Consider the following 20,642-nt stretch of genomic DNA (forward strand, 5'->3'; position numbering starts at 1 on the left):
TTGCCTAATTATAGCAATTGTTCACAATATACAAGAAGCCATACTTCAAACATTTATACAAGTCATGTGGCCATTTTCTCTATCTCATTATGAACAAAAGAATGTAAAGAAGTAGAGACGGAGTTCTGCTGTCTTAGTTCCATATGGATATTAATGTAAATGTCATATTAATTATTGATTAAATACAGGTGAATAATTTATAACTTAGATAAATTAATGGAAATATTTAAATGTGGGAGAGGGCTTAGAAAGAGAAAATACAACAACATGGAATAGAATCCTACATATTGTATTTTTGGTACATACCAGTTTCCAGAAAAACCACCCTTCATTTTCAGAATGTTTTTGTATTTATGCTCTCCAGTTTATGCTGAATAAACTGGAAATCATCGGTGAATAATTCACTTATACAATTTCACATGACCTATAAATATTAATACAGAATATTCAATCCATGTGTACTTTTCTCCTCGTATTAGTGTTAGTTTAATTTCTCACAGAACCATAGATAATCAATTCCTGCCCAAGTTATTGTCTGTGATTTTAGGGAATTTGATAATGTTTAGAGAATTTGATAATTAACTCAAATTGTTACATGCATCAGATTTAATAAAAATGTCCTCATTCATTCACCAGTAATTATTGTTCAATAGAGCATAGGTCAGTCGTTATAAAGAAGTGAGCACGAGGTTAATTCTATACTTAAAATATTGAAATCAATGTATCTAAATATCTATATTTACTTCTATCTACCTGTCTCTCTATCTATAGATCTAGCATTTATTAATCTATTTAAGGTACAATTTTCATGAAAACAAGAATAAAAATGCATAGGCCCCCAGGTGGCACTTTGGTATTTTTTTTTTCTTTTTGGCGCAACATATTAGAGAAGCATGTATGACAAAACTACAGTGGAAAGACCAACACATATGCATGGAAAAGTTGTGTAAAATGTTATTGGCTACTTGCTTGCAAATAATTATGTCAGAATTTGAATTTAGCATCTCAAACTTAATCTCTTAAATTGAGGCCCATTCTTTTGAGGAATGATATGTCATTATCTCAGTTTGAAAATTGTATATAATTTTTCAGGTATCATTCTGATATCTGAGACTTTTTCATCTATTTTACTGTTATATAAATACATCTGATTTAGCTTTTATGTCTCCATCATCTTTGAAAATACTAGGTTATTAAACATTTTTTTCGGAGTTCCTGTCATGGCACAGTGGTTAACGAATCCAACTAGGAACCATGAGGTTGCAGGTTATATCCCTGGCCTTGCTCAGTGGGTTAAGGATCCGGTGTTGTCGTGAACTCTGGTTCAGGTCGCAGATGTGGCTTGGATCCTGCGTTGCTGTGGCTCTGGCATAGGCCAGCAGCAAAAGCTCTCGCAGGAGCGGCCCTAGAAAAGGCAAAAAGACCAAAAGAAAAAAAGAAAAAAAAGAAAAAAAATTTCTGTGTTTTAAAATCCCAGGATAAGTGAAATATTTAACTTGCTACCATAGATATTTACCAGTTAGCAACTTTTGTACAATAATAAACTCTTTTTTCTGAAGGAGTCAAGAGCATTCTGAAATGGCATTGATAGTAACTACAGTGCTTGTTAGAAATTGTATGAAATACTATGAAACATCCTTTATGTTGTACAATATTTTTAATATATGTACTTAAAAGTAAATGAGCATTCCTGAAATGCTGTTGACAATCTTGGAAAAGAATAGTCAGTAAATATGTAATGAAAAGTTCCTAGGCTCATATGAACACAAATGTATTATTTTCTATGCTAAATCCTCACAGTTTTATAATAATAAATTTTGAATTTAATAATAATAAAATCTCAGTAGTGTAGCTTTTCAGAAAAACATTTTAATGACTGTATTCTTTATGAGTTTTATAGGTCAGAGAAATTATTATAAATAATTTTTAGATGGCTAGTTTTTCTATCAAAATTTAATACTTAGTATTCATCACAAACTTTACAGTCATTAATTAATAGATAATACACAGTATAATAATATTATCAGTTTATAGAGATGGAAATGTATCACCATGAACACAAAATAGGTTAGTAACACTTGTTAATATTCTATGAACTAATCATTTTTGTTCTTTTTATCACCATTTAAGAATGAATTACATGCAAACAAAAGGAAATTTATGCATACTCAGATAAAATTTCAGGATAAATAGGGACTAGGTAATATTTCATTAAAGGCAATGATAATATTAAATTAAAGAATATCTTCACAGTTCTGGCCTTTGAAAACAACCCAAATCAACAAGGAGTAGGAAAAAAGAACAACAACAAAAAACTCCTATGAAACCATAAGTCTTAATTCTCAACTTTAGTTCTGAAAATGCTATTTGTGAAAAAACATCAGAGCAGAAAACAATAAGAAAGTAAGAGATACTTATAGGCCTATCAAGGCAGAGCTCAAGGTCATGTGGACTCCTCAGGGGAAAACATGGAATTAAAAATGAGGCCAGATTCAGCAAGGAAATAGAATTTATCTCTTAAGCAGTCAAACCAAAGCAATTGATCAATCACTAACCAACTAACTACCCAGCCAATCAAACAAGCAAAAACATCTAAAAACATTTGTCTCTATCTGTGACATACTGAGGAGAAAATACTAGATGTTAGTCAGCTTGCTAGCTAAATTTCCTGGAAAGGAATTGAAGTGCTAGAGAGCCATACTAAGGATTTGGAACATGCTGACCCTCACTCTGACCCAATACAAATGTCTTCCAGGATAGGAAAGAAATATACCCCCAAAGTAGAGAATCTGAGATGATGTTCTGTGTCAACCTAGCAAAATTTAAATGATTTGCACCTCAACTCACTTTATGAGGTGGTCTTTTCTACCCTATTCCAAATGGATGACTCAGAATAAATATTGCATACTCAAGGAAAAATGACAAAAAAGACTCCAGTGCAGGACTTATTCAATTGCACTAGTAAAATAAGCAGAAGAGCAAACCACAGATGGAAAATAAAATGTATTCTATAAATAGATAAATTTGTAGATGTATACCTGTTTTTGATATCTGAGAAATTCAAAACTGTGCATTTTCAAAGAAGAGTTGCTAAGATTACAGAGGGCAGTGAATATTTAGGCAACAGTATTCTACATATAAACAGATGAAAGAAAGAAAATGGCAAGTGATTGGACAAAAACAAATTATAAGCAGAGATAAGAACCTGCACCATTTCAAACAACACGTGGAAAATACATAATACTAAGAAATGTATAAAAATTAGATAAAATTAAGACAAATTATTAAACACAAGCACATACGTATCTCAAGTGAAGAGATGATAATGAACAGATGAGGGAGAAAAAGGAAGTACGTAATACAAGATAAAATACCCTAAGTTAAAAATAAGGATATCTTATATTATGGATTAAAAAGACAACACTTCCAAAACAAAAAACAAGGAAAAATCTTTTCTATGGAAAAATTTCAATCTTTGATGAGACTGTGATAACATTGAAAACATTGCTGGAATTCAATGATAAAGATTTGTGTCTGTAATTATTTAGAAAAAAAATCCAAATTATCTAATTATATAAAATGTTGAAAAACCACACTGTCTTCATATTTTTCTTCAATTAAATGTGGTCAAGAATTTTGTTTCCATACTGTCACTAAAGCTTGAAAGAAATAACTGAAAAAGTATTGCCATGAACTGTATCTAGAAATATAAATCTGCATATCACATTTTTACGTAATCACTATTCATAGGAGATTCATAAGTAAAAATTAACTTGTTACATGTGTTTTTATGAGTTGTTGACCAGAAAGAAATAGACTGCCAGGTATTTCTCCAGCAAACATGAGCTTATTCAGAATTAGCAAAGAATCGCAATTGAGGGTCTGCAACATATGTACATGTATCTATCCATGTATATTCACATATATCCATATATGTATATATCCATGTATATATGTTCATAGATATGTATATATTCCTAGTCTGTTGATTTTTTTTAATCTTTTTTGGTGGGGAGGCCACACCATCGCATATGGAGGTTCCCTGGCTAGGGTCAGTGCCAGATCTAAGCTGTGTCTGAGACCTACACCACAGCTCATGGCAACACTGGATCGTTAACCCACTGAGCAAGGCCAGGGATCGAACCTGCATCCTCATGGTCACTAGTCAGATTTGTTTCCACTCAGCCACAATGGGAACTCCTGTATATTGCTTTTACATGGTTTATTTTTTAAAGAGAGACTTAAAAGATTGCATGTAATCATCAAACATATATATGAAAAGTACTATTTTTGACTTGTGTTGATTATAAGAATGTTTATTCAGCACTGCCTATTCAGTATGAAAAGCATGAAAGATCAGAATTGATTTTTTCATATTACGTACTTTTTTTTTCTTTTAGTCAACAAAATGTTTAAATAAGCTGACCTTCGAGGAAATGCCATGTGAGTAACCATTTAATAACCAGATTTTAGAAATATCTTTCATTGTTGACAGTTTTAACAGCATGCTAATGGTACTTCTCATTTAAATTCGTTATGTGTGGAAAGCAAAAAAATCATCATCATGGAAGATAATTAAAGGTACCCAACAAAATCAAGACAATTCTTAACATGTATTTTAAATCCTTCTCATTAATCAGTTGTCTTTCAAATGCAAATCATCCAAAAAGCATTTGATTGACTGCTGTGTTCAAGACAGTTGACATTATCCTTGTTCATTACTTTAGGTTTCTTGGCAAGCGGAGCCTGAGATAAGATTTTAATGCAGGTAGTTAATTGAGAAGTGATCACAGGAAGTAGGAGTATGTGTGAGGCAAGAATGAGGCAGGACAATATTAAAAGCCAGATCAATGAGAACCTATGCATTTCATTGTTGTAGTTTACAGGAATTGTTCTTCCCACATTTGAGAAAAATCCAGAATGAAATTCACATGTATGCACCTGAAATAATGGTGCCCGGGATAATTATTTAACAGCACCTGTGCCGCATTTGAGGGTTGCCAGTAGAGATACTATCTTCTATAGGAGCGTTAAGTTTGGTGGGATTTCAGTGTGCAGTGGGTTTGTTCTAGGTATCAGAAAAGACCCCAGAACAAATGAAGAAAGATGAGCAACAGTCACTCCAGGGGAGAGACTGACAATGTAAAATAAATCAGAAGCCACAGAACTTTTAGTACCTCTAGCTGGAATCAGATATAAGCTAAGGAGATATGATACAGGCATTGGAAGGATCTCCCATTCGTGGAGGCATGAAATGAACCAAAGTGCAGTCTCTGCAGAAACCTATTAGAGCAGCTACTGGCAAAAATTACAAAAGGAGTGAATTGTGTAAAAAAGAGTTATATAGTAAGGAGTAAAGTAACTGGCTTGGTGGGGAGTTATTAGTTACTGGTTACCAAGTGTATTAGGTTCTTATTGCTGCTGTAACAAATGACCGCACCTTTACTGACATAAAACAAAACAAATGTATTATCCTACAGTTCTGGAAGTTAAAAGTCCGAAATCATTTTCACTTAGCTAAGTTCAAGGTGTTCACAAGGATGGTTTCCTCTAGAGGTTTCAAATGAGAATCTAATATTTTCTAGGTTTTGGCTGGGTTCCTTGGCTCATACCCCCAATTCTTCCCTCTCACCTCAATCTTTAAAGCCAACTATTGCAGTATCTTCCTTTCTTTCTGACATCTGATTTCATCCTCACATATTTTCTCTTTAACCCTAACTTCACTGTCTTACTCTCATAGACACCTTTGCAATTGCATTAGGCAAACCTGGATAATCCAGGTTAATCTTCCCATTTTAAGTTTATTGGTTGGGAGTTCCTGTTGTGGCTTAGTGTTAACAAATTCAACTGGTATCCATGAGGATGCAGGTTCAATTCCTGACTCTGCTCAGTGGATTAAGGATCCGGCATTGCCGTGAACTGTGGTGTAGGTCATAGACGCAGCTCGGATCCTGTGTTGCTATTATTATGGTGCAGATCGGCAGCTCCCAATTTGGTGCCGCCTGGCCTGAGAACTTCCATATGCCACATCTGAAAAGTCCACTTTTCTACTTAATGTAAAATTCAAGTTCCTGGGAAAAGGATGTGGGAATCTTTGGGGGGCTACTAGTCATCATACAATACTTGATAAACTTTGAGTTAAAAATCTGAGGAATTTAATAAAACCTATCTATTTCTAAATATGTTGGGGTTTTATGAAACGTACATGCAGTTCTACCTACTTCTTAAATCTTAAGTGCAAGGCAAACGTTCCATGAAGTACAAACATTTCAAAGACACAAATGAGAAACAAAAATAGATGAATTACTCCAGATCCACTGAATAATTCTGGTTTGGAAAAATAGCTTCTTTCTGAACTTCAAATCTAAGTTTGGACATAGAGAGTTAGGCTGAATATTCTTTAACAAACTCTCCAAAAAAAAAATCACTCTTTTTGTGTTGATATGGAACAACTGTTTAGGGGTGCTTATACATTTCACCATCCACATAGGGTGAAATGTTTCATGTGTACTGTAATAAATGATAATACCATTTATTTACTACACGTGACCCACCACCCTACTTTGGAGTAAAGGGAAAAATGGCTGTTGGAAAATATCCTAAAAGTAGACTTTTTAGAAAAGTTGTATCTCTTATTGAGGGTAAAGCAGCCTTAGATGTCAGAAATATGTTTTAGTTCTATGTCTAATTACCATAGTAAATGTCAGGAAAGAGTGGCTTTAAGGGTATTTTCATAAAGAGCCTATAGTGTGCAGTGGATCTCATTATCTTGACTAAAGTGCCTATTTTGTAGCAGAGCTTCAACAACTTAAAGGCAAGCTATCTTTCACTGATTTATAATTCTGTTTATCAGAATGTTCTGCATGATGAACCAGCCATTTCGTCAGATAGGAAGTTCTCAGTTGTGCAATTCTCTATCAAACCTGTTTGTAGAAAGAAAGATTTAGGAAAACATTCCAAAATTTTCAAAAACATAGCATTAAATCTATAGTTGCAACTTACCCTCTCAGCAGATTTAAAGGTTACAATTAGAACTTACTAAATAAAAGAGTTTATATCATATCTTGCACCAAACACATGTATCACATACACATACACACTCAAACAGAAACACAGTTATTTTTCCAACTGTTGGGTGATATTTTACTGTTAAATATTATCTCCCAAATTCTCATGAAATTTCTACTGAAAATTACCTATACATTAGCTGATGAAAGCAAAACCATGCATGATACACCCTCATGCAAACACGTGGCAATTATAATATTTTAAATAGACAACATTCTACCTCTGAAAAAGCCTACAATTAAATTTTGAAACACATTTGTAAATTTTATTTAAACAGAAAAGTTTTCATTTTACTTAAAAAGTAAAAGTGCCATAAGGGTACACTGTACCGATTTTTAGCAAACTGAACACATTTCCTAGATTATGCACTAGGGCATTACCAGCAGCTTAGAAGTCTCCTGATGCTCCCTTTCAGTCACTACTCCCAAGGATAACCACTTCTGGACCTTTACCAGTGTGAATTGCTTTCCTCTTTCTGTATTTTACTTAAATGAAATTCTATAACTTCTCCTGTGACTGGGCTTCATAGTCGTTAATTATGCCCTAGTGAGTTGAAAGATTCTATCTTTTGTCTCTGTTGCAGAGGATGTTGCTAACTGATACAAGGAATATTTCTTTTGTGACACAGTAAACGGCCATTTAATTTTAAAAAGTGCCTCTATTATAATACTTTTAAAAACTCTAAATAATCAAATAATATGCATTTATATAGTCAAACAAATGTTTAAGCTATAACTGGAACTATCTAGAATGTTGGGAATATCATATGGATTACAAAGCTACAATTTCTAAAAATAACATTTTATAATCAAGAAGGAAAAAATGTACACAGATGTTTTTAGTGATTTAAATATATTCAGGAGAGCTAGGCTTTTAGAGAACTATTCAGTCTAGTTTTAAGGAATTTTTCAAGAATACTATTCTTTTTAATCTTGCCTGCTAAAATTCTCAGGAAGTCCTATGCAGTAGACTGACTAAGGCAAGTCAAAAGACCTTCAAACACTTTAAGTCGTAAGTCCAAAATATTTTTCAAGAATGTCAAACCAGTATTGAAGATATTTTTGGCATATTTTAATTAAGGAATGTTCTTAGGGCATAACTCCTAATTGTTACATGCAATTTTTCTACACTTAGTCATATATGAACACACATAAGGTGTGTGTTACTATAATACATGAATAAAGCTTTACGCAGCTGTAACAAATCATCCCCAATTATGGCTGCCTCAGGCATCACCCAGGAACACTGAGAGTGAAGGGTATCAATGACTTAGGCACAAATGTTATCAATTGGGGCACTCTGGTGTCCTCTTCTACATCCATTGAGAACCTCCATGCTAAAGTGTTGCTCTTCAGAATGGTCTGGAGAAAGGTCAGCTTTGAAGTCACTTGGAAACATGTTAGAAATTTGGAAACTCTGGTCCCCATCCCTGTATTTTAATAAGATTTTGGGTGATCCATTTACATATTATAATTTTAGAAGTTTGCTGTAAAGAAAGTAAGAGCACTGATTGTAAGTTGTAGTATGAAATGGGAGAATTAGTATACATATATTTCTTTAGTAGAATGGAATACTTACATTAAGAGGGCATAGATATTTTATTTGTATTTCATAGAAATATTTTACCATAACATAAAAACATCTTTATTCAAACAGACAATTTGTCAGAAAGGGTTTCTCAGTGGATTATATGCATCTCTTTCTCCATTCTAATTTATCTGTGAACTAGTCAAGAAAACATTTATTCATTTAGTCATTGGAAACATAATCTGTCAATTTTTCTATTAAAGACATATTTAAAGAGGGACATTAGGTTTAAAAGTCATATTTGGGTATTCTGCCACTCTCTGTGGTTTTAGATAAGGACTCTTTGTTTTTAGGTATCCATCTCTTTCCAATTCACTGTCATGTTTCACAGTGTACCAAAGACAAAGAGGAAACTCTATTATCTTTTGTCTTTGGAGAAATTCTTAGGTATAGTTGTGAAAGGGAATGTGAGTTCTGCAAACAAAGTAAGTTTGTCTATTTTATGAAAGTCAATATTTCAGATGTATTTGCCAATATACCCTGGGGCACTGTTAGCAAAGCTACAGTTTGTCTCATGGAAGTTTTGCTCCCCACTGCTTCCAATGAATCAGAAACATCTGATGCTCCCTGCTGGCTAGCTTATTTCTGTATTGAGATTCTGTTCTGCTGCTCTCTGGAAGTACTTATATGTTGCCTTTAACTTTGTAGTCAATCAATTCTTAAAAATATAAATTTAGCCAGGTATGGTATCTAAATTCCTAATGAGGCTACAAATAGGGAGTTTTTAAATAAAATGGCTCATTTTTATGTTATACCAATCCAGGTCCATTATTTATAGAGAAATAATGTTTATGTTAACTGACTTACTCACAGATGTCCAAAATGTGACTACTCACATACCCACAAACCAACCTCAAAATATTTACAGTTTCAATGTAAAGCTTTAAAAATTATATTTTTCCTCATTTTTTAAAAAGTAAAATCTACAGAGAGATATCTATATTTATTAATAAACAATCCATAAAAATACTGCAAAATAAGTATGAATATATAGAGTGTGATGTTATCATTTATCAACTTCTCAAAACCTGTATAATCTGTTGGCATTCTTTCACCATTTGTTTTCTTTCTCAGACATAGATTGGTCCTCATCTAGCAACATAGCTGCATAATTTATACCCACATAAGCCTTTGTCAGAGGGCGTGGTCTCCATCTGTGTTTTTCTCCCATCTTTCTCTAACGCTCTCTGAGCACTATGCTGCTTATTTGATAATACTTGAAAACTACACATTACACCCACAATTCACAACAATATATATTTTATTTGGTACACATTTGCCTATCAAAAATTTCTTATTTGGTTATCATTTCTTAAAGTCCCACATATATTTTATTATATTTTGATATCATGCCCTCAGCTTTCTATGAAAGTCATTATATAAAATGTCTTACAAAATATTTCAAAAATGTTTCTGATTGTAATCCTTCTAAATATACCTATCTCCTGCCACAATATTCATCCAAAAACTTTCTTTTGAAATTCAAAGCTTTAAAAAAAAATGCTTTTTCTACGAAAATAGATAGTATGTCTTTCTGTCAAGATACATGTTATTGTTGTTGATGGTGGTATTCTAGGTTCCTTTGGAAACAAAGAAATCCACTTTTTGAATTACCTTTTTCTTCCTAATCCCTTGATATTATACTTCTTTTAACATGATCTAATTTTCTAATTTGATATCATTTTGTGATTTTATCATGCAAAGTAAAATAAACTACTTAAGTTTGTGATGATAAGGGCCATCCTTAGATCAGAGCTATCCTAGGATCAGCTGAGACCTCTTTGCAAGTGCGTCAGAATTCATCACAGAAAAATAATCCTCGGCTTAATCCCACTCCTGCTTCCCTCACCTTGTTTTAGATGTATTCCTAAAAGTCCAAAAACACATCCCACATGCAAATTTCTTCCCCAGAGTCTAATTCCTAGGGAGTTGATTTCAAACAAAGTAAAGTTTTCACTGGGAAAGAATACTGTCTAGACTTATGGAGGACTATTGGATACAGGGTCTCAGTTAACCTGGATAACAGGTGATGCAAAATGCTAATTAATCTTAATACCACTTCAAAGAAATGCAACACATTCTGTCAATGCCAATAGTTTTCCAAACCCTGCCTCTCATTCACACTGGAGAGGTGAGAAAGATGTTTTCTTCATGAAACATCACTGACCTATGTAATAAACATCTGTTATAATAGACTTAGTGGCCTTGGCAGCTGTTTCATACCACTGACTCATATGAGTTTTCTGTCCACTAAAATGTTGCATTTTTAGGGAAAAGTTTTTAGTCCAAAAAAATAAATAAATAAACGAGCAACAAAAAATAAAAGCTATCTATACTGACATTCATAAGAAATTTATTGAGGTGTTTCAGGATGCAAATCCATATGAACTGACATTTTCACCATAAAGATCACAGTTTAAAAATGTCTTACATTGTGTATCAATTTTCTAATGTTCTGTAACCTATTACTAAAAACTTAGTAGCTTAAAGTAATACCCACTTTTCAGCTCACATTTCTGTAGGTCACAATTCCTGTTTGGTTTGAGTGGGTTCTTTGCATAGAGTTTCAAAAGTCCAAAGTTACATGTCAGCTGAAAATGGCTCTTATCTAAGAATTCTGTGGAAGAATCCACTTCAAAGTACATTCGATTTTTTGACCAAGTTCAGTTCCTTGAAATGTATAACTAAGGGCCTTATTTCATTGTTACTATCATTGGAAACTACCCCTTCCTAGATGCCTATATTTCTTGGCACATGGCTCCCTCCATCTGCAAAGCCAGATGTGGAATACCCATTCCTTCCTATTCTTCAGATCTTTCTTATTTCCTTTTCTGCTACCAGTAAGGAAAATCTCTGCTTTTAAAAGGCTCATGTGATAAGATTAGGCTCATCTAGATGCTCTTCCTTTTGTATATAGAAGGATCATGAAATTGAAACTGATAGCACTAATGATTTGAACACAACCAGAACCCAGATGGGGGCTTGAATCCAGGTGCCAGAACTCAAACACAACCTAAACCCAGATTGGGACATGAACCCACGTCTCGGGACTCAAATTCAGCCAAAACCCAGATGGGAACTTGAACCCATGTTTTTTAAATTAGAATCTCTCACTGAGTGAAAAAGTGATACTCAAGGAGAATTTTCTTCCAATTTTCATGTTGGTAGAATAAGACTATACAGTATATCTGGTTGTTTAAAATTTGAGGAGGGAGAATAAATTTATTTAATTCTATAATATCCCACATTGTGAAACATAATTTTGTGAAAATGCATCAAAATAAATAAATGACTAGATTTCAGTTTTATTTTTATTTTCCCTTTCTATGATGAAAGTTTTTAAACCCAAAATCTTCTTCAGAAGGAGGAGAGGAGGAATAAAATTACACTCTTAGGTATTTTTCCTGATAACTATTATGTCAATATTAACTAGTATATAAATAGAATGGGCAGAGTTCTACTCATTATTTTAATCCAGGAATTTAACAGTCTGGTAAACACACACACATACAACTAAGGTGAATTACAGTGTAGAGCAGGTATATATTATCTCTGATGCTCCATTAGTTCTAGCAGATTGAAATAATATATAAAATTATTTCCAGAAAAATGCCTGAAGCTACCTGCCATCTTTTATCCTCACATGTGCATTGAACTATTTTCTATATTTGTTTGGCTTTCTCCTGGGACTCCAGTTTCTGTAGAATATGTCTGCTTCCTCTCCTTTTCCATCAGAAAATACTGTTTAAGTTCCTGCATCTGCTGTATCACACCTGAGTTTACTTGAGTTATGACTAAGAATATCTTTCCAAAGTAGTTCACATATGTTGCATTTTATAAATCTTCAGTTCCAGGAAACTGTAAGAATTTTATCCCCATGGAATATAACATTTTATTATTAACTTCCTTATAATACTTTAAAACAGTTTTGAAATAGTACTAACCTTGGATTTATCTTTTTTCTATTATAAAATAATACACATTTATTTAAAGATTGTTACTTTTTAAAATGTTTAGTTTGTCTTCATAGAATACAAATTCTTATTGTATAGTATATGCTGAATTAACTCCAGTGAGTTCATTTATTGATTTTTCCATTCTATGTTTATTCATTTGACAAAGTAATCTTTCACTTATTACTGAATTATTGATGGAATTTTAAGAAAGAAAAGTTGTCTTATTTATTTTAAACATTTTCAAGATAATTTGATATCATACTAAAATATTGTTTAGAAATTACACATTGTAATCGTTTAGTAATAATTTGTGTCAGGCTGTTATATTTTTATTTTTGCTTATTTTTAAGTAATTTTCCACTTTATTAATTAGAATAGGCATGCAGTCAGATCATAATATACTTATTGATAATAGCAAAATTATCTAAAGCTCTTCTGTATAACATATTATTATGGTTTCACAAGTTATAGTAAAGGGTGGTATTTGTAATTATTACTCTGAGTCTAGCAATCTACTAATTTTTTGCATCAGTTATATCTAAACCTGGTTAAATTTCTACAAAGTAGGCATCGTTATCTCTAATTCATAACGGGGGAAAATGAAGCTCAGAGAAGTTAAGGAACTTGCCCAAAGTCACACAGATAGTAAGCCATAGAACCCACTGACTTCAAAGCCAGTTGTTTCTACAATGTTACTTCGCTAGGGTCTTTGCAAAGTAGCTGAGTGCTCAGTCTCTGAAAGTTGAATGCCCAGGTATGATACATGGCTCCTTTACTCTGGCAAATAAATTATGTCAAGCTTTTAAAACTCTGCAGATCAGTAACATGTAATGGTAATATCTTCAGTCAGAAATCCTGGTTTCTAATCCCAGTTAGATACTTGGTATCTAGTTAACACTAAGCAAGTACCTTAATCTAAAATGCAGTTTCATAATCAATTGAAAATAATTTTATAAAATGTGACATTAATGTGAGTCATGATAGCAATGACGTTAGTACAGTATTTCCCATTTTGCAATACCTGTGTGATCTGAGATCAATCATTTCCATTCTTAGGAGAACATTCTATTGAGAAACAAAGTTTTTCCTAAGGTAACATACTTTGATAAAAGTTTCAAGTAATATAGTCATTGACTACTCACAAATTCTGAACATCCAAGTTATTTTCATTTTATCTTGTTCTGCAAGCCTAGGCAATAAAATTGATGGCAATAAGATTCCAAAGCAATTGTGTACGAGGAACTGAAGAAAACTAATTGTGCAACAGATGGTCATAAGAAATCCTTCAAGGGCATGTTGAAGCATAATTTGAATCAATATGATAGAGCTGTCAATATCAGAGAAGCCCAGACTTACGCGCCTGTGCGGCAAAGTGTGAAGGGGTGTCTCAGTCAGAACAAAGTGGTCTTAGGAGGCAGAGACAGAATTATAAACAGCAAACTCCAAGTGGCAGCCAGTCATTAAGGCTGAGATGGTTTATACACATAATCAATGTTGTGGAAACTTCTGTTTATTCATTAGGCTATTTTACTCACTAAACCATGTTTTTACATTGGGTGCAATCTAAGAAAATATAGGTTCCTACTTCACTCTTTGAAAAAGGAAAAAAAGAAGTCCTTATATATGCACCTATTATCTCTCTGAATTCTTCAAATGCAGGGGAAATATTTTGGTGTATTGTTTTAATACTTAATATGTGTAAAAATTCTTACCATTATTCTGTGACTAAAAAACAATATGAAATATTTCTGAAATTTATTCCATCATTAATATTTTTTGAGCAACTACCATGTGCCAGACTCTGCAGGTAAAATAGTAAACAAGAAAGATACAGTACTTTATTGTTTCAGTACAGTGACAGAAAAAATTAGAGGCAATTATACTGATGTGTGACTAATTCTGAGTCAGGGTAAAGAATGACATAGAGCAAATACTGGAAGAATCAGATGTAGTCTACACAGTGTCTGTTGTTTCCCCAGAAAACAACTCTCTTCTGCCTTAACTAGACATTTCCCAAACCAGCTTTGTTCCTTAGTTCAGTCTTTCTCAAACTTTAGTGATAGCTTCCTTTAAAAAGAAATACATCATTTCATAGAAGCTGAGCATTAAGTAATTTTTATTATATTATTTAAACATGCCCAATCATAAAACTTAGAACAAAGTTCTTGAGGTTTTAGTTCTGGTACTTTAAAATAATGCATATTACATTATTTAATGTAACTGGAATGGGTATGTAACTGGAATGGATAATGTTTGCCTAATAGTAAATTGCTTCTCACAATATGAGTATGGAACTAACTGCTATAAGGTAGTTTTTTTAGTATGGTCTGATTTACTGCTAAATGACTTCTCACACAAAGTTCACTTCATAACTATTAAAAAGAAATAAAAACAAGAACAAAAGCTTTTTACCAAAGGTCAGTCTCAGCAAAGTTAGCACATAGAAATTTGTGTTGGAAAGTCAGTACACATTCAGGAATCAACAGACTTTTGAATAAGGTCACTATCTTATTAATTTGAGATACAAGGAATACAAAAAGATTGAATTACATAAGCAAAAGAAAAATATACTTTATATCTTTGTTTGTCAGATATATAAATGAAGATTGTGTCCATAAGGCAGAAATCATCATACAATAATAAGCTATTGGAGATTTTGGAACTCAAAAACTATACATAATGAAATTAAAAACAAAACTAAAAACAAAAGATCAGAAGATGGAAAAAATGCCAGACTAAACGAAATGGAAGAGATAATTACCATGGTGGAATACTGAGCCACAAAATTATCAGAGAACACAAAACCAAAGCATAAATATAGCCCCAGATATACATTCATTTACCACATTGAATTGTTAAAATTCTAAAGTAAAACCCAACAGTTCTTAACAGTGTCTGGGAATGGAAGAATGGAAGTAGACTAGGAGATTCTCCAGCTTAGTATGCAGTGTCTTCGTTATTAAAGGAAAATGCATTCCTATGTCATTTTTGGACTTGAAAGTCAATTTTATTTAATTAATTTTTTTATTTCTCTTTTTTTGCTGTCCCACAACATATAGAGATCATAGGCCAGGGATTAGGGATCTGAGCCACAGTTGCCACATAAGCTGTAGCAATGCCAGAAAATCCATTTTAAGAACACAAAATAATGCGCTTGTTTGGAAAAAGAAGAGTGAAAAGTAATATAAAAATACTACCTGGCATATGTTTTAGTAACCAGTGCATCTAAATAGCATTAATTAGAATTTAAAATGAAATATTGATGTTTCATTGTTTCAGTTAATTATTTCTGTCTGAATTAAATAGAGTGAAAGCAGAAAGTAAGGAAGAGAATTTTCTGCTTTTAAATTGCTTTAACAAATCACTTTTTTTTTAAATTTTTTTGGTCTTTTTGCTATTTCTTGGGCCGCTCTCGCGGCATATGGAGGTTCCCAGGCTAGGGGTCAAATCAGAGCTGTAGCCACCGGCCTATGCCAGAGCCACAGTAACGCGGAATCCGAGCCGCTTCTGCAACCTACACCACAGCTCACGGCAACACCGGATCGTTAACCCACTGAGCAAGGGCAGGGACCGAACTCGCAACCTCATGGTTCCTAGTCGGAACCACTGCGCCACGATGGGAACTCCAACAAATCACTTTTAAAGGTACCCAGATTCCATACTAAAGAGTTTTCCAAAGTGTCATCATTTTAAAATTCACCTCAATAACAACAAAAAAATAATGTAGTGAGCCAATTTCTGAAATGATTAGCTGCCACCAGTTAAAATACAATTTTATTCTTCGTACCGGTGATGTAACTGCACATTAATTATAAAAGTCTACAAATAACAAATGTACTTAGAAACTTAAACAGCATTTATCATATAATCTAAATTCAGCTTTAGAACATAATTATCATATTGCCTGTGTCTTGGTCTCTTTTTGAGTGACTCAATACCATTTAGATGGATAGATTATGTGAGAAATATTATATAATTTTAGTAAATAATCAAGTGCTTTCTTAATAATATAAAATCTAGAACCTTTAATATTTGTAATCTATGTGATGACACTTTACCGTGTGAACAAAATTAATCCATATGTTTTGTATATTTCCCTGAAGTCATATTTCTCAAGGAAAAAAATGCATATTTCTCAAGGAAATTATGGATTGACCAGATTACTTGCTTCTGCAAAAGAAATACTATTTAGTAAAAAACTGTTTTTCTCAAAATAGAACTAAGAAAATAAAGAGGCCATATCCAGAAATTTGTTTAATTCACTTAGAAAAACATCCAAATTCAAATACAGGCACACATATGTTGATATTTGATTATTTTTTAAAATTTAATCTTTCAAATAGGATAACCCAGATTTATTTTTAATAAGAAATTCATTTCTTTACATGTATAAGTATTATATAAATAGTGTTATACAGAAGTATGACATTATAAAATAAGTTACTCTTTGATTATATAGAATTATAATTTATCCATATTACTTTACTTTTTGAAATCTAGTAATTGCTCAATATTCATCATCATTGCAATTGAAAATGCTAAAGAAAAAGCAATGGAGGAAAAGAAAGAGCATAAAAAAATGAGGTCAGGGGTTCTTATTGTGGTGCAGTTGACACGAATCTGACTAGGAACCATGAGGTTGGGGGGTTTGAGCCCTGGCCTCACTCAGTGGGTTAAGGATCCAGCAGTGCTGTGAGCTGTGGTGTAGGTCACAGACGCAGCTCGAATCTGGCATTGCTGTGGCTGTGGCGTAGTTCGGTGGCTACAACTCCAATAGAGCCCTTGCCTGGGAAGCTTCATATGCCGTGGGTGCAGCCCTAAAAAGAAAAAAAAAATTGGGGTCAAATAGCTCCTGAGGTCAGCAAGTGAACTGAATGATGAACTGAAAAGAAATTTACTCTCACCTTTATGACAAGAACAAAGCTGGAGAAACAGGCACATTAGTGGCTTTCCTTGAACTCATCAGAAAACTGACTTTGAAAGGCAAATAACTAACCTGTAATGTGTAGAGAGAAACAGGATCCCATATTTTCTTACCTAGGACAAAAGCTGCCCAATGCCACCTAAATGGGAAAGAATATTCAGATAAATAAATTAAAAAAATGTTCTAGACCAAGCGTAGGATAGAATAAAAGCGAGAAGCCCCAGATTGCATAAATGGGAGGAAGGTTGGACCTTTACAGGGCTTCCCTCCAAGCTCTCTAGGATGAACTCACAGGGAAGATCTGGAAGAACCTCAGAATTATTTGCTTGTTGTGCTGGCTATAAAAGAAGACCAGCCACTATAAAAACTCCTTTTGAGACCTACTACTCTTACTTCTCCTATAGAACAAAAGTCTTCATCTTGTAGTTCCCACTATGATGCAGTGGGTTAATGATCCAGCTTATGTTTGTGGCTGTTGCCAGTTTGATCCCTGGCCCCAGCCTGGCGGTACAGTGGCCTAAGGATCCAGCATTGCCACAGCTATGGTGTAGGCTGTGTCTCAGATTTGATCCCTGGCCCAGGAACTTCCATCTGCCAGGGGTGCAGATGTAAAAGAAAAAAAGAAAAGAAAGAAAGAAAAAAAAAAGAAATGCAAGTAGAACAAATCAGAGTGTTGGATTTCCCATTGCAGCTCAGTGGAAATGAACCTGGCTATTATTCATGAGGATGCAGGTTTGATCCCTGGCCCTGCCCAGTGGGTTAAGGATCTGGCATTGCCATGAGCCCTAGTATAGATTGCAGAGGTGGCTCAGAATGGGTGTTGCTGTGGCTGTGTTGTAGGTAGGCAACTGTAGCTCTGATTTGACCCTTAGTCTGAGAACTTCCATATGCCACACCTGGAGCCCTGAAAGAAAAGGAAGGAAGGAAGGAACGAATGAATGAACGAACGAACAAACGAACTGGAGTGTGAACTGGAGATTGTCACTTGCCATCTGCCCCTACATAGATTGAATAATGAGTCACTGCAGATGCTGACCCCTAACACCCCTGAAAGGAGATCAGGACTGAGGCACTCCATGCACTAGGAAAATTGGAAGAACAAGTATTCAGATAGATTTCAGGAGAATATTTTATGTGCCAAATTTTTGCTTCTCCCCATATCTAAAAAAAGTACTCAAATTTGTCATGGTGATGTCTGCTTCTCATGACTAGCAGTAACCGTCACAAGACTAGCACATAACTTTTGCAAAATGTGTGCTTAGTTACATGTACCTCCCCTTTCACCAAAATCACATACACTGACTTTCCTTCCTACCTCTTTGGAGCTGTATCTCAGTGCTATCCGAAATGCTGCTTCCAGGCTATAACTCCCCACTTTGCCTCAAATAAAATTTAACTGTCAACTTTTAAGTTGTGCATATGTTTTTCTCATTTTTAAAAGCTTTATTAAAGTATAGTTGATTTATAGTGCTGTGATAATTTCTGCTGTACAAGTGATTCAGTTACACATATACACAAATCCATTTTTTTCATATTCTTTTCCCATATAGATTATCACAGAATATTGGGTAAATTTCCTGTTCTCCTTAGACAGTCATTCCATATACCTCAGTGGGCATAGGGCAATCTCAAATCCCCAGTCCACCCTGCCACCACTTGTCCCCTTCAGTAACCATAAGTTTATTTTCAAAGTCTGTAAGTCTGTTTCTGTTCTGCAGTAAGTTCACTTGTATCCTATTTTAGATTCCACATATAACTTGTATCATAGGATTTTTGTTTTTCACTGTCAGATTAACTTCACTTAGTATAATGATCTCTAGGTCCATCCATCTTGCTGCAAATGGCATTATTTTATTCTTTTTTATGACTGGGTAATATCACATTATATATACGTACCGTGTTGTCTTTATACAGCATATATATGGGTCTTATTTTTGTATCCATTCAGCCATCATTTAGTCCATTTACATTTAAGGCAATTATGATATACATGTTCTGAGTGCCATTTTGTTAATTGTTTTAGATTTGTTTTTGTTGGTCTTTTTTCTTCCCTTCTTTTGTTCTCTTCTCTTGTAGTTTGGTGACTAACTTTAGTGCTGTGTTTTTACTATTTGTGTGTGTATCTATTGCAGATTTTTGGTTTGCAGTTATGATAAGGTTTTGATATATGAGTCTATATATATACAAGATTGTTTTAAGTTGATGGCCTTTTAATTGCAAATGCATTTTCAGAATCTTTCATTTGTATCCTCTACTTGTTGAATCTTTAAATCTTCTATTCCTTTGCTAAATGTCTCTTCTAGTTTATTGATCTTTACCTCTATGTTTGTTTCCAAGATATTAGATCATCCTTTACTCTAAAGTCCTTTTCAGGTAGGTTTTTTGTCTCCACTTCACTTAGCTGTTCTTCTGGGGTCTTATATGTTTCCTTCATCTGACTCATATTTCTCTGACTTTTCCTTTTGTATATCTTTTTGTGTGGTCTCCTTTTTGCAGACTACAGAGTTATATTATAGCCTCTCTGCTTCTGGTGTCTGTTCCCTGTGGGCAAAGTTGATACAGGGGATTGTGGTAGGCTTCCTGATCGAAGGTATCGGTGCCTGCCCCCTGTAGGTGGAGCTAATTCCTGTACCTCTGGTGGGTGGGGCTTTGTCTCTGGTGTTATTAGAGGCAGCTGTGTGCCTAGGAGGACAGCAGGCAGCCTGTTTCCTGATGTGTGAAGCTGTGTTCCCCTGTTTGTTGTTTGGCCTGGAGCTTCTCAGCCCTGATGGGTGGGACCAGATTTTTCCAAAACGGCAACCGCCAGGGGAACTCACACTGATGATTATTCCTGGGACCCCAAAAGTGAGCCACAGCCACCCCTGCTTTGCCAGGGACCCTCCAAGACCCTTGGGAGAGAATGATCCAGATTCTTGTGGAGTCCTTGCTTTGCCCTGGGACCCAGTGTACATGGAACCCTGTGCATGCCCTCCATCAGTTAGGTCTCTCTTCCCCCAGGACTATGGAGTTCCCATGTTCAATCCTCAAGGCCTTCAATGGCAAATGTTCTGGGGGATCCTCCTCCTAATCAAGACCCCCACACATGGGAACCTTTCATGGGGTCCCAA

General features: G+C 34.3%; 1 long non-coding RNA gene across 1 annotated transcript in view; it reads left to right on the forward strand.

Annotated features, from left to right (window-relative positions):
- Nucleotides 1-4,398: 4,398 nt before the first annotated feature.
- LOC125113144 (uncharacterized) overlaps nt 4,399-20,642 on the forward strand; it is a 204,249-nt gene continuing 188,005 nt past the window's right edge. Inside the window, exon 1 of the long non-coding RNA XR_007131364.1 lies at nt 4,399-4,443. This is a non-coding gene — a long non-coding RNA (uncharacterized LOC125113144). The remainder of the gene's footprint in view (nt 4,444-20,642) is intronic.

This window comes from Phacochoerus africanus, chromosome 13, assembly GCF_016906955.1.
Source record: "Phacochoerus africanus isolate WHEZ1 chromosome 13, ROS_Pafr_v1, whole genome shotgun sequence".
In the NCBI taxonomy this organism is placed as follows: domain Eukaryota; kingdom Metazoa; phylum Chordata; class Mammalia; order Artiodactyla; family Suidae; genus Phacochoerus; species Phacochoerus africanus.